At 45.4% G+C, this 14,859-nt stretch overlaps 1 non-coding gene across 1 annotated transcript; it reads right to left on the reverse strand.

Moving 5' to 3' along the window:
- Positions 1 to 8,874: 8,874 nt before the first annotated feature.
- On the reverse strand, positions 8,875 to 8,959 carry TRNAQ-UUG. The gene has a single exon. It is a non-coding gene; the product is annotated as a tRNA-Gln (tRNA).
- Between the last annotated feature and the right edge of the window lie 5,900 nt (positions 8,960 to 14,859).

Raw genomic sequence — 14,859 nt, forward strand, 5'->3', positions numbered from 1 at the left:
TTCGAGCCCCTCATCAGGCTCTGCACTGATACTGTGGAGCTTGCTGGGGATTCTCGCGCTCCCTCTCTCTGCCCCCTGCACATTCTCTCTCTCTTTCTCTCTCAAAATTAACAAATAAACTTAAAAACAAGAAGTACTGCCCATCCTTTTAATAATCTCCTTTCCATTGTTTAAATTAGCTGAAGGCTCTTTTCACTGCTTACGGCTAAGGAACGCCACCTGATACATCCTTACTTACAGATCAGCTGCCGATGAGTTTTATTTTCTTCAGGACCTCAATTCAGCTGCAGATAAAACAGAAAAGCCTACTTTGCGTCAGTCTTTAAAAAACAAAACAAAACAAAACTTTCCAGTTTTAAGGTCACTTATATGCAATGAAGCAGTCACTTCAGTTCATATTAGCCTTAAGCCTTCAATGGCTGCCATATGCCAGGCCTATGGAAAAGTCCAGTTCCGGGGCACCTGGGCGGACTCGGTCAGTTAAGCGTCCGACTCTTGGTTTCGGCTCAGGTCATGATCTCACAGTTCGTGGTGTCGAGCCCCACACTGGGCTCTGTGCTGACAGTGTGGAGCCTGCTTGAGATTCTCTCTCTCTTTCTGTCTCTGCCCCTCCTCTCTCTCTCTCTCTCTCTCTCTCTCTGAAATAAAGAAAGAAAGAAAACTTTAAAGAAAAAAAAGGAAAAGTCAGTTTCAGAAAGCTCTCAAAGCTGCTTGTGCACATCTTATCCAACGTACTAAGCTATCAACCCCTTCCTGTGAGAGACTATGGCGTCTTGATTTTTGTATCCTCAAAAATAGTGATTGCTAGGCGTTTGTGCTTCAAGGGCGGTAGAGACGGTCTTTGAGACCCATTGGTACACATATACACTGCCACTAGATGGGTGGGAGTCCTGGAAAAAGGTGACAGTGTCTTGAAATGTTGAGGAGGATTTGAGAACTAAACCCTAGGTCACATCAACATTTAAAAAGAAGAAAAATGGGGGAAGGGGGCAAGATGGCGGAACAACATGAAAGTTTCTTTTGCGTCTCTCGTCCCTGAAATGCAGCCAGACAAGAAGAAGAAAAACGTGGAAAGAAAAGCCAGCAACAGAGGCAGAGAAAGCAATCCGAGACGTAAGAACCAAGCACGTTCACACAGAAGCCAAAGGGGACCAGAATCTGAAGGACTGTAGTCAACAGTATTAAATCCAGGCCAATCGTACACTGAGGGCAGTTCAAAGAACTGGGCAAGAAAAAAAGCCACTGGTGACTCAGAAGGTCGTTCCCAGCACGGCAATGGGAACCAAAGCCAGATCGCCCTGGTTGAGGAGCTGAGTCAGGGCAAGTCCTGTTTTCATGGTGGTGGCAGAGAAGGAGAAAGAATGGGCCACGCTCTGTGGCAAAAACAAGAGAGAGAGGCTGGAGAGAGGCTGTGACTGCTCCTTGCAAAGGAACAGAGCAGTGCATGAATAATTATTTTCCAAATGAAATGTCCTATGTAGTGCCTAACTCTCTGAGTACCACTAAAGCCCAAATTCCATGTTACGATAACAAAAATAATCAGTGTCTGTGCAGGACTCCGTGGTTCACAACGCATGGGCTAGCGCTCTCTCTCTCTCTCCGGTGTATAAGCAAAAGCGATCTACTCAAAACCCCAACCCAAGAATAGTCTTATATTGAATCTCCGACGAACTAAGACTCTAAAACCCTTCCTTTGATCAGGGACTGAGAGCACTTGAGAAGAATACTGTGGTAATCCTTCTACTCTCCGCCCTGGGGAAAAAAAAAAAAAAAAGTACCAAGCACTGATGCAAATAGCAAGTGCTTCTTTGTGCTTTGAACTAAAAATCGCACAATGCCGGGGGAGCAAGAGAAGTGTCCACGTGAAGATTTTCTCTAATGGAGACGAAGACAAAAACCCACTTCGTAATATGATCAGTGGGGCTCAGAAAGTAAAGCCAAAGTCATGTTCATGTTATCTGGATGCCCAGACTTCTGGCTCTGGAGTCATGCATTTAGTTTTTAGCTTTTTTTTCTTTTTACAAGAATTTCCTCTTGCTCTTGGATGTCGAGAGCACCCATCCTTGGGCAAATGACGTCTATACCCCATCTTCACTGTGCACTAGCCGGTCAACTTCTTGAGCGAGGGGACCTCGTCCGTCCAGTGTGTCACGTGTCACAGCCTTAGCTTTAGACTTAGCTTAAAGCCCTCATTGTTTCTTGCCTGAACCAGAATGTTCCCTCATAGATACCCCTGCCTTTATTCTCTTCCCTTAAGCAGCTCTCTATTGCTACGGAATGAATCCTCACAAAATGCAGTGTCTTGAAACAATAGTAATCCTTTCTCTTGCTCTGAAATGTGAACTTTGGCCAGGGCTCAGCAGGGACAGCCCCTCTCTGTTCCATGTGGCATTAGATGGGATGGCTCACCTAGGGGCTGGGCGGTCCACTTCCAAGATGGCGCCCTCACAAGGCTGGTGAGTTGGTACAGGTTGCCAGCTGGGAGGTCAGCCCTGTCAGCTGGGGTCCCGCATTCCTCTTCGTGTGGACCTCTCCACAAATGCTTGGGGATCCTCACGGCGTGGTGGCTGACTTCCAAGAGCAAACATACCAAGAGAGCCAGGTGGAAGCTTTATTTCCGTCTCTGGTCTGGCTTGGAAGTCACTCGCATCTTAAACCTGCCCAGACACTCCTCAGCTCGGTGAAAGGAGGGTCAATGTCATCTTGTAGGAAGAGCCTGTGGGATGGCTGATACTGCTTCAGCCATTTAATACAATGTGTCACATTCTCTAACCACCTTTCTCGATGTTTCCAGAATGTTCTAAAACACAAATCTGACGGGGGCACCCCTCTGCCTGAAAACATCCAAGGTTCGCCTTTACTAAAATAATAAACTCTACACTGTTAGCAGAGGGTGCAGAGATGATGAAAGGCAGGAGAGGCTTCCGTGACCTGGTCCCTGAATCTCTCCTGCTTTCACCTCTCACGTGGTCCTCCAAGGTCACACTAGTCACCCCTGTTCCTTACTTGTTCTTCTGCTATCTCCAAAAAGACATTTCACCTATCTGATCAGGTGCTTCCTCACCCGGAAAGGATGAGTGACCAACCCCACTGTCGTCCCCCAACCACCACTGGGGTTAAGGTACCCTCTGCCTTAGGTCAGACAGACATCCTCCCATTGACGTTAGCTTTCTCCATTTAATGTAACCATTTATTTTTCAGCCTGTCCTTGAAAATGACCTCCTGGAGAAAACACACCTTGTTTTATTTACATATATATGTATACATCGCATACATATATTACACGTATATGTATACATCTCAGAACCTCACAACAATAATACCTATCACTGTATTAAAGGATAAAACAGACACACACAGAATAAGTAATCCACTCAATATCACCAAGTGACACAAGATAGAATTTTTTTAATGTTTCTTTATTTATTTATTAATTTTGAGAGAGAGGAAGGAAGAGAGAGAGCAAGCAGGGGAGGGGCAGAGAGAAAGGGAGAGAAGAATCCCAACCAGGCTCTGCACTGTCAGCTCAGAGCCCAAGGCGGGTGTGGATCCCATGAAATGTGAGATCACGACCTGAGCTGAAACCAAGAGTCGGATGCTTAACCAAGTGAGCCACCCAGGTGCCCCTACAGCTAGAATTTTAAGCCGGAGTCTTTCTGGTTCTAAAGCCCTCTCTCCCCACAGAAAGTGATCGACACGGTTCTTGAATAGACCACTAAGGTACTACGAAGACACAAATCAGGCTCACGGTTCCTTCAGTTCTCCGAACGAACGAAATAAGTTTGAAAGATAAATGTAAAGCCACCATAAAAACAGGCAGTAATCAAAAAACAAAGGGCCACAGCTTATGCCATAATCCTTTTTGAAGATCTAGGAGAAAGTTCTAGGAATTAATGCGTCTTGTAGCCATGTCCCCCCAGAAAGCAGAACAGACTGAAGATGGTCAATAAGCAAAAGCCTAGAGTATCTCACAAATCCCTCATTATTTCTAGAGAGGCAGGCTGAGGGATGTGTACCAGTCAGGGGAAAAGATGCAGAAAAAGCTTCAAAATCAGAAGCCCTCCTCCACAATCTCAGTGTCTCACCTTTGCTTTCCCCTGGCGGAGAGGAAAGCTAGAGAGGGAATAAAGAATGATTATAATTGCTCAAAGCTAATTACCTTCAGCAATAACAGGGATTTCGAATTGCAGTAAAGACAATAAATAAGACAAGCTATCCAGAGGGAGGGAGAAAGTTAGAAGAGGAAGAAACACCGAGAGACCTAGTTTTGTCCCCCTCTTCCCGTGATTTGAAACATGGCGGCTGGAATCACTGGGTTTCTCCTTCTGTAACTACCACGGGCTGGGAACAGAAGCCAACCGACCCCTGGGGAGGAGGGGTGGGGAAGTTTAAGAGAAACACTGGAAACAAATGTCTGTTTACAGTGGAATTTTAGAATTCTACCTGGAATTAGGAAAATGGCCCGCAGCCCAAGAGTGACTTCCGTGACCACCGTAGGACAACACTTTTAAACAAACTTGCGAGAGGGAAAGCAGGAATTGGACCACCCAGCCTAACGCCCACATGCCCAGCTTGTTCTCCAGCACAACAGCAGAGTTGAGTAATTGTAAGAATGACCCTCCGGCCAGCAAATCTGGCCCTTCACAGAAAAAGATTACTGACTCCTGATCTAAGGCATTTGCAAAACAGAAAACAAAAATACGAATGGATGGGTTAAAAGAAAAAAAATAACATAAAATAAATACCCATCTACGATAATATGTAAGACAGGGTAGGTGATTCAATTGAAAGTGTTCTACGGTCCCTTATTGTTTGAAGAGAAAAGTCACTGGTTCATTTTGGATGTTAAGTTTTTTAAGTATATTGAAATTTTAAGAACAGTGGCCAAAAGAATAGAAATAGAGTGAGATCTTCAAAAATAATAGAGGGGAAACATGAAATTTAAAAATACCATTGATTCCCGCCCCCCTAAAAAATGGGGTGCCCGGGTGCCTCGGTCAGTTGAGCACCCTACTCCTGATTTTGGCTCGGGTCATAGTCCCAGGATCATGGGATCGAGCCCCAACATTCTTTCCCTCTCTGACCCTCTCCCCTGCTCATGCTCTCTCTCTAAAATAAAAAATACAAATACAAATACCATCGATCCACAAGAAGACAGAAAAAGAAAATCAACAAAGCAGAGAAAAGGCAGATTAAACAGAGAGTGAACATGGGCTTCCAGAAAGACATTTAAATATACCCATCATAAATGTACACAGACAGACTAATATTCACCAGCTAATAGACAGAATGTCAGACTTCGTTTTTGAAAAAAAACAATGATATGCCAGCATACGAAATGAGAATTAAAAATACAAAAAAAAAAAATCTGTCATAGCTTACCGATATCGAATGAAAGAGACTTCAAAGCCAAACCACGCTGTCGTGAATAAAGAGGGTTGCTATCACATTCAAAGGTTTGCTTCACCAGGATAATGCGGCAATTCCTTATTTGTCCTGATTAACAGCACTGCCTCATTTATAAGATTGAAATTAACAGAAATAGAAGAGAAACCGTCAAGGCCATCAACGGAGTGGGAGTGAAATATATCTTTCCTAGGAAAAAATAAAGCATATAATCAGGGAGCTATAGAAGTTTTGAAGTACACAGCGAACGAGTTTCACCTAACGAATATGTCATGTATATCCCTATAGCAAACAGGGAAGTCGTATTCTCAACCACTCAAAAAGCATTTATAAGGACTGCAATGCCACAGGTCAGAGAGCTCTTAAGACTTTTCATAGAACTGGCATCAAATAGACCACGTTCAGCCAAATCCAATTAAGCTAGAAATCAACAATAAAAAGATAGGTTTAAAACCAACGCATTTGGGCATTTCAGAAACACAGTTCTAAAAAAAAAACCTTTTTGTTGTGGGAATTTCCAAGCATACATATAATCAATCCTCTGTTTGCATCACCACCTTTGATTATCAATGTTTAAACACATGCATACACACACACACACACACACACACACACACTCTTTAAAATAGCTCATGGGCCAAGAAATCATCATGGGAGCATGACGGGAACATTTAAATACCTGAGACTAAGCCCTAATAAAATCATATACATCAAACTGTGGCATGCGCTAAAGCAATACTCCCAAGGTTAATTTATCATCTTAAATGCTTATATTAGGGAAGAAAAACCCAAAAAGTAATGATCAAAGCATCATTTAAGGAGTTAGTAACAGAACACAGGATCGACACAAGGGAAGGAGTAGGAAGAAAATAATAATACATACAAAGTAAAACTAATGAAGTCTAAAGTAGCTGTAATAGAAAGGATCATCAAAGCCAAAAACAGGTTACTTGAAAAGCCTTAAAAAGTAAGCCATCTTTCACTGAGAATACTTAAGAAAAAGAAGGTACCATATAGTGATTTATCAGGTATAACTCAAAGAGAAAAGACAAAGGTAAACAGAAGGTGTGTTATACATAATAGGAGAATGCTGTAAACACGCCAATACCAATGTATATGAAAACAGAAGAAACGGACATTGTTTTGGGAAAACGCTTATCAAAGTTAACGCAAGAAGAAATAGAAGACCTGAATGCTCCAAAACCACCTAGAGATGGTACCTTATCCAGTAACAAAGAACAAACTCATGGAATAGGTAGGCTTTTCTATTCAGCCTGCATAAAGCCATGGCACCTGCTCACCAAATGTGGTAACTATTGGGAGACTCAGGGGAACCTACACAACCAGATTCTCCAAACACCAAGCAAACAGGTCCTAGAACTACATGAACCCAACCCGTAAGTTCTCCAAAACCACAGAGCGAGTCGTGGACATTTAAGGAGCTTCCAACAAACTCTTTGTGAAAGCTGAGCTTCACATCAAAGACAGGTATCCAAAGGGAAAGAGGCAATCTGTCAAGTCACCCGGATGAGGAATTAGTCCCACCCCCCTGAGTTTTCCTGGAAATCCCAAAGCAGATCTAAAAGTGCCTAAAAGTTTCCCAAAGATGTGCGACGTATCCCCAACTGACAGGGTTTACGGTTCTCTGAGCTGCAGGTTTGAACCTTCCTTAGGTTAAACATTTTCTTGAAGTTTATTTTGAGAAAGAGACAGAAAGCACAGGTGGGGCAAGGACAGAAAGAGACAGAGAGAGAGAATCCCAAGGCAGTTCTGCACTGTCAGCACAGAGCCCGACGTGGGGCTCAAACCCACGAACCTCGAGATCGTGACCTGAGCCGAAGTCGGACGCTTGAATGACTGAGCCACCCAGGTGCCCCATAACCTTCCTTAGGTCAAGTTTGTCGTGGAGAACACTCGCTGTCCCTTCTCTCGGCTCTTAGCTAGTTTCTTAGAGAGCCTGTAAGAGTGGCTTTGCGCTGTCAGAACAGAAACTAATTTGCAGCTTTGCAAAGGAGCACACCCAGGCACGCGCGCACACACACGAACACCCCACAGCTCCTCTGTCATGTGGAGAAGGAAAGAGCGATCCCCAATTTCCCAAGGGCGCCTCTGGGTGCTACTTAATCCTGTGGCATCTAGTGATCCGGGGAGTGGACACAGAAGGAAGGAAAAGCAATCGAGCCCTGTGCTTTTCCTGCTTGACTCCGCCCCATCCACATTTAGTGCAAGCTTATTACCATCATTTGCTTCTCCAGTGAATGCAATTAAACACACCTCCATGCCTGATCCGCTGGGAACCTGAAATGTTGCTTACAAATTACCCACCTCCCTTGGCCATTAGCGGGCCTGTACGAGCCCCAGTGCGTTCTAACAACCAGAGAGGAACGCGGAAAAAGCGAGGGCTTGGAAGGGTCGTGAACCCGAGGTTTGTGTCCTGCATCACGGTGGTCCCCACCTCACAGTCCTTCAGTAAAACTGAATCCTAACATATGGCTACCCATGTTTTCGTGGAAAACCCCAGTCCCTTTGGGGGCGCCCGGGTGGCTCAATCGGTTAAGCGTCGGACTTCGGCTCAGGTCATAATCTCACGGTTCATGAGTTCGAGCCCCATGTCAGGCTCTGTGCTGACAGCTCAGAGCCTGGAACCTGCCTTGGATTCTCTGTCTCCCTCTCTCTCTCTGCCCCTTCTTCGCTTGTGCTCTGTCTCTCTCTGTCTCTCAAAAATAAATACACACTAAAAAAAACAAACAAACAAACAAACAAAAAAAAACAACCCAGTCCCTTTGACTCACTCACTGTCCCGGATTCAGTCACGCCCTATCCCGGATCCACGATTGCCTTGCCTTCTGTCTGAGGGGGCCCTGGGTGTGGCCAGAAGTGCCTGCGGTTCTGAAACAAGGTCTCTGCTGCTGCTGTCATCGCCACTACAGACGCGGTGCCCATGGCGACAGCTGCTGCTGGTCCCTGATGTCACGAGTCAGGTGGCATCCTGCCTCACACCTGTGCCGTGCACCTCGGCTTCCCAGCCACCGTTCTGGGGCTTTTGCGTGGCCGCTGAGTGCAGGATGCACCCCTAAGCACCCACACTTAGCCTGAAAATGCAAGGAAAGCTTTGCGCAATGGGACGTGATGTCGGTAAATAAATTCTTCCTCCTTTCTCCTCTTGGCAACGTGGCCTCTCTGAGGGCTACCTGAGAGCCTGCGGGGTTGCCCTACGGTAAAGCTGTCGTCACTGGGCAACACCCTCTCCTACGTTTGTTCCCCACTTTTCCAGCCCCACTCTTGATCTCTGGGATCGCACTCCCCAATAAAGTGTTCGGCCTTCTGCTCTTTTCTTTTTTTAATTTTTTTTTTTTAACATTTATTCATTTTTAAGAGTGAGAGACAGAGTATGAGTGGGGGGAGGGGCAGAGAGAGAGGGAGACACAGAATCCGAAGCAGGCTCCAGGCTCCGAGCTGTCAGCCCAGAGCCCGACGCGGGGCTCGAACCCACGGACTTCGAGATCATGACCCGAGCCAAAGTCGGACGCTCAACCGACTGAGCCACCCAGGCACCCCCGGCCTTCTGCTCTTAAACCCTAGGCTCTGTTTTCTTGTTTGTTTGTTTGTTTGTTTGTTTGTTTGTTTGTTTTAGGGAACCCAGAATGAGATGCCATTCTTGAAAAGAAAATGCATTTTCTCCTTTTCTCTTTGTGCCGCCTCCTTTAGGAACTGGAACTCCTGTTCTTTGGCTGTGGGGCTCTAAGCAACCTTGCCTGGTCCCCACCTTGTACTAAATCTATCAAGGCACTGGCAATTGATTGTGTACGAAACAAACACTCAGCTGCAACTTTTACAAAGGCACTTTCTGCTGGAGGATTTCACAGCTCTGTTTTTGTTTTTGTTTTTTCTTTTTCTTTTTTTTTTTCACATAGCCAGAAAGCAAATCCTGACGAATCCAAATCCATTTGCAAGCAAAGGGTGGTTCAATAAAGTCAGAGGCAAGCAAGAGGGAGGAGCATCTGTCTTCAGGGTGGGTTTCCATCACAGATTAAAGTATGTTAGCATTCAAATATAATAACTTAGTTTCAGACGGTCGGCTGGTTTCTCTCGACTTCATTGACAAGAAAAAAAAAATTAATTGTAGAATTCCGAGTGTTTAAAAGCGATTTCTCTAATCGCACACAAGAGTGATGTAAAAAGGAGATATAAGGAGAAAATGTAAAATGGTGTTAGTCCACTAGGTATTGTGTTATGCTTCCCATTCCTGGATCAAAAAAAAAAAAAAGGTTTCAAAAAAAAAAAAAAAAGAAAAGGAAAAACACAAACAATAGGACTATTGTGATGTAGTTTTTCTATTGCTGGTTAAAATGAAACATTTTTACATGAAATATTCATTGTTATGTTTTTAAAGGCTTAGGATTTTAATTAGCAGAGGGAATGACGGGAAGATTTCATATTCCCTAGTGGCTATTCTGCTACCTTAGACTCTCCCCCTTCACAATCGGGAGCAGGGAGCTCTTGAAATGCCTGTTGGGGTTTTGAAAAACTACATCTTGAGATGTGAATTTTTCTATTGGAGCATTTCAGCCTTTTCATAAACCTCTCTGTTATCTTCTTTTGGAGATGCTAAATATATAGCACAAAGATCGGTTCTAAAATGAAATGTGAAAGGCACCGCAGGCTTTATATAAGCAAGCGTGGTCGCGCATTGGCCATTCATCCCGCTGAAACACCTGTTTCAGCCACAATTCGAGACTTTTCAAACAGACTTCCTTGGGCATATCAGGTCTCACAAAGATGACAACTAAACGAATGTGCTGTCTCGTATTAGATTCTGAATTGGCAGATAGACATATATCCTTCGTTCATTCAAAGGGATGAATAGAAACATTTATGAGCACTCTGTCAGTCACCGGGCTAATACATTTTGTATACAGTGTCGCCTCTGATTCTGTGCTAGTTAGGATAACGCTAGCTGCTGTAACAAAGAAACCTCCAAATCTCAGTGGACTGTCACACTCTGTCCCCTAATTATCTACAGTAGGTGTCCCCGGTTGACAGGTGGCTTTCCTCCACCTAATGAATCCAGGACCCGGTTTTTTCCTTGCCATGGCTCTATCGTCTGTGCTACAGGATTCTGGAGTGTTCATCGTCCGGCTGGCAGGCCCAAGAAGTAGGGAAAGCACACCCATCCCTAATCACTTCAGTTCACACGGAAGACGAATCCAGACATCACCCGGATGCAAGAGAGAGTCCGCAAATGTCGCAGCTGGCTGCATGACCCCTTCCCAGAGACCCCTTCCGCAAATGTCGCAGCTGGCTGCATGCACAGAGGGAGCACACATTTTAGGGGATAACTAACCATCTCCCTTCCTCCCTCTCTCCCTCCTCTCTCCTCCTCCCCCCCCCCCCCAGAGCTGTGAACCCACAAACAAACCCTATGAATTAGGCATAGTTTTTCCATTTCACTCACGATGAAACAGGCTTTTGCAAATTTCCTAAAGTCTCAGGGTAAGCGGGTTGGGATAATAACCCAGGTCTATAAGACTCTAAAACCCTGGATTTTTCTAACATATCATGTGACATGTAACAAGTATTTGTACAGCTTTTTCAATATACAAAGCACTTGGGGCTTATTGGGAACTGGTGTGTGAAACAGCACCCCCCCCCCCACCGGTTTATATAAATAATGTATTTCCCACAATTTTACCCATTGATTTTGAATGAATTAGTGTATACCCCTGGGGACTTCGAACATTGATATATTTGTTTATTCCTGACGGGTTTTTTTTTTCATGTTCATTTTAGACCATAGCCTATTTTCATAGTATAATTCTTAACATGGCAGAAATTGTTTTAGAAGATGTATAGATTTGGCTGTAATTTCCATGGAAAGCTTACTCATAATTTTTTTCAACAACTTTGGCTTGGTTTGTGGTCCACCAAAAATAAAAGTGATACTTGGAACTGCTTCTGCCTGGGTTCAGTGAATTAATGTGGTTAGTTCTGGTTTATAGTTAAGTTGAATTCTGATTCCTAGTAAAAACAAAGTCGCATTTCAAGTCAAATAGCCTGTTATACGTTTTATTTATTTATTTTTTTAATTTTGTTTTCAGCACAGAGCTGTTTCCTCCAGCACTGAGGCAGTAAATCTTGGGTCAGATGAAGATTTCTTCTTTCCTGTCACAGTGCCCCCTCCAGCTCTTCCCCTGATGCATTTCATGTCTATTTCGTCTTCCATGGTTTAGTTATATTGACTGTTCAGGTCATCAAAATGGTGTTTCTTTTTGTTTGTGGGGGAGCCACAACTAGGAAGTAAGCATGAAGGGTGTTCCAGTCACCTATCTCTGCAGAACCACCCAGCCTAAAAGCTAGTGACATAAAACAACCATTGTGTTACGTCTGTGGGTTCTGCAGGTCTGACATTTGCGAAGGACTCTGTGGAGACACTTTGATTCTGCTCCCTGATGTCTGGGACCTCAGCTTAAAAAGACGCAAAAGCTGGGGGTGAGTTGACAGCTGGGGGCTAGACCCATCTGAAAGTCTCCTCGCTCACCTGCTCAATGACTGATACTGACCAGGACCTCAGATGAACTCTTGGCTGGGCCATCTTTACCTGTGGCCTCCCCATGGGTCCTGAGCTTCCTCACGGCGTAACAGCTGGGTGCTAAGTGTAAGTGGCCCAAGAGAACAGGGCAGGATGACCTATTGGACACATCACATGGCATCATTTCTACCATAGCATTAGTTGGGCGCAATCACAAAGTTCTGCCCAGGTTCAAGCGCAGGGGACATGGACCCCACCACTCAGCAGGACGGGGTGGTCAAAGTCACACGGTAAGAAGGTGTGGGGTAGGAGACATGTTGGAGACCATCGTTGGAAGGTACAATCAGCCACAGGAGGTTCAGGAGACAAACCCAGGAAGGTGGGAGCTGTCACCACATTTCTCTCAGGCTGCTGCTACTCAATAAATCACTGCAGGTGTGGCCGGAATCAATGGAGGCCAGACCAGATGGTAACGCGTTATTGGACTTTACGAAAGGCTCGGGATTAACCAAACAGAATGACAATACAGAGAAGTTCATTTTATAGACCAGACGTAGCTGTTTACGGATGCACAGAGCTGGCCCCTACAGAGCAGGCCCCTCCATTCCAAGCTTCTGGAACGTCAGCCCCCCCCATCCTCCCTCCCACGGCAATGCCCAGGCATGTGTCCCCACCACACAAGGTCCAGAAGACAGTTCTCCAAGGCTCGGGTAAAGTCTGGGGTCTCCCTCTCAAATCTGCCCTCCCTATCCCAGGCTGAATGACAACGGAAACATCCACTCCTTCAAATGTATGGCCCTGTCTTTCATTACTGCCCAATGCATCAGAACACGTTAGTTTGACATTAGTTTATTTCTCAGGGCAGAGTGCGTTTGATACTGAGCTTACCAGATGTGAGGCCTCCGATGAATGGCCCAGGCTGGGTTTCAGCCATGGTGGTCAGGGTTCTATGAGCTATCCTCCCGCAGAAAGGGTGCGAATGTACCTTCCTATGTCTTCTGACTTTCTCTCCCAATTTCTTGTGAGCAAACGCACGAAAATACACGCACACACAGCTTCCAAGCACATAAGCACATCTGATACTCGAAATTACCTGTTGGAATAGGTATTACTATCCCCATTTTGCAGGCCATGAAACTAAGGCTTAGCCGGAGTTATGAGCCATGCCCAAACGTCTTTAAACCAGGATTAACAAGCCAATTTCTAAACTCCTTTGTGTTTTTTGCCTCAGACCGCACTGGCTGCGCGGATTCAGAAATTCTCATTTTGAATCTCATACACAGAAGTCAATATTTCCTACCTGATATTAACTCATTCATCATTTCCTTTGCAGTCTTTGCTTCGGGTTGTAGGTAGCTCCCCACCACCGCTCTCCCTCCTCCTTCCCCACCCCTCCCTTTGAGGCCATCAATTTATTTTCGATCATTATCGCTTTGGCTTGAATCTGCACCGGTTTCCTCTAAGTGATAGAACACCCTGTATCCCAAAGAGAAATGCCACTATTCTGCAAAGCAAGCCTTTGAGTCTCTTTCTAAAGAGAGTTCCTGCAGTGTGGCAGATTTTAATGACCCCCATCTCTCATGCCTGCATTGGGTCACCTGAGCCACACTGCTCAAAATGATCCAACCATCTCATAATGCAGGCCGTGGCAGACTCAGGCTCACCGCAGGGTACCCGGCCTAATTCATTACACCATCCAAAGCCATAAATCACAGGATTCTCCCCCTTCCCTCCCTTCCCTCCCACCAAAACGAGAGCTCACATGAAATCTATTTACATGGCATGATTATTCAATTAATTTTTTCATTACGCTTGCCAGGAAGCATTGCCAGGATTTCTAAAACTGCCCTGTGTGTTTGCATTACTGATGACGGTGGCCCGTGCTCCTTAATTTAGCGATCCTGGCCCCTTGGGAGGTCATGCTGAGCCATATGCAGACTGGGGACCAGGGAGGGGGTGGCTGCCTGGTGAGGAACCTGAGTGCCCGACACGTGTTTAGGATAATCACAGAGATATTAACAACTCTCCGTGCTATCCCTACGGCCCCATCCCCACTGCAGTGTTCTTCACACAGGCGTGCAACTGTCATCCTCAGCAGCCGAGGTGATTACAGGAGCCCCTGATTGTTCTGTCTCTTTGACCCCTTCCAATCTATCCCCCACACAGGCTGCCCTAGTGATCTCTCTCCAATGTGAATCCGACTTGCTCTTATACATCAGTGCTGCCTGGAGGTCCATGGGACAAAGTACAAACTCCCAGCTTGCTCTGCATGTGACACCCAGCGTGATCTGGCCTGACCCACCTGGCCGGCTCAGCCCATGCTCCCTAATCCCTCGGCCACATAAATACCTCCAAGGCGCTCACAATTCCTCAGCCAAACAGGCTCTCCCTGGCACCCTGGCTATTCTTCTGCCTGAGGTGCCTTATATTTCCTGACCACCGCCCCCCCCCCCGACAAATTTGTACCCACTGTTTAATACCCAGCTCAAATGTCACTTCTCATGGGAAGTTTTTGTGGCTCTCACAAGGCACCAGCAATCTTTTTCTGTGACGTCCATAGCACATTGTACATGCCTTTCTCGTAGCCCGGACCTGGGATTTTATTTCTCTTTCCCATGCACGAGTTAGTTAGATCAGAGCCCTGCTCATTATTTCCTGTTGCCCTTCAAGACAGGGACTCTCAAAATGACAACTTTGGGGGAAAAAAAAAAAAAAAGATGATTTGAAATTCACCTAGACCTCTTGAGAAGCCCCAGAACTGATATTTTTAACAGCTTGCAAAGTTGCTTCTTTTGCTGCTAACTTGGCCAAGTCTGTTGATCTGGAGTTAGAGACCTACCATCCCAGCACCTGCTCTGCCTCAGGAAGTGGTCTAATGGTTGTTTCCCGAATGAATGGAAAAACGTGTGCCTGTTAGGCCAGCA

The sequence above is a fragment of the Leopardus geoffroyi genome, chromosome E3, assembly GCF_018350155.1.
Source record: "Leopardus geoffroyi isolate Oge1 chromosome E3, O.geoffroyi_Oge1_pat1.0, whole genome shotgun sequence".
NCBI lineage: Eukaryota > Metazoa > Chordata > Mammalia > Carnivora > Felidae > Leopardus > Leopardus geoffroyi.